Source organism: Chiloscyllium plagiosum, chromosome 26 (assembly GCF_004010195.1).
Source record: "Chiloscyllium plagiosum isolate BGI_BamShark_2017 chromosome 26, ASM401019v2, whole genome shotgun sequence".
NCBI lineage: Eukaryota > Metazoa > Chordata > Chondrichthyes > Orectolobiformes > Hemiscylliidae > Chiloscyllium > Chiloscyllium plagiosum.
The window spans coordinates 44,985,880-44,986,205 of NC_057735.1; the positions used below are offsets into that span (position 1 = coordinate 44,985,880).

The 326-nt window shown below is 57.4% G+C and overlaps 1 protein-coding gene across 2 annotated transcripts in view; it reads left to right on the forward strand.

The window, feature by feature from the left end:
- The window catches only part of LOC122563308 (DENN domain-containing protein 2C-like), a 120,497-nt gene that overhangs the window by 58,165 nt on the left and 62,006 nt on the right, over positions 1-326 (forward strand). The gene's annotated exons all lie outside the window — the stretch shown is intronic.

Here is a 326-nt window from a genome sequence, read left to right on the forward strand (position 1 = left end):
GAAACCCACGCAGACACGGGGAGAATGTGCAAACTCCACACAGTCAGTCGTGGGAATTGAACCCGAATCGCTGGTGCTGTGAGGCAGCAGTGCTAACCACTGAGCCACCGTGCTCCCCGTGTGTGTGTGCCTCTTCCTCTGTCCATCTCTCGCACGCTCTCGATCTCTCTCGCTCACTCTCTCGCTCTCTCTCTCTCTCGCGCTCTCTCTCTCTCTCTCTCTCGCACACTCTCTCTCTCGCACACTCTCTCTCTCGCACTCTCTCTCTCTCGCACTCTCTCTCTCTCGCACTCTCTCTCTCTCGCACTCTCTCTCTCTCGCACTCT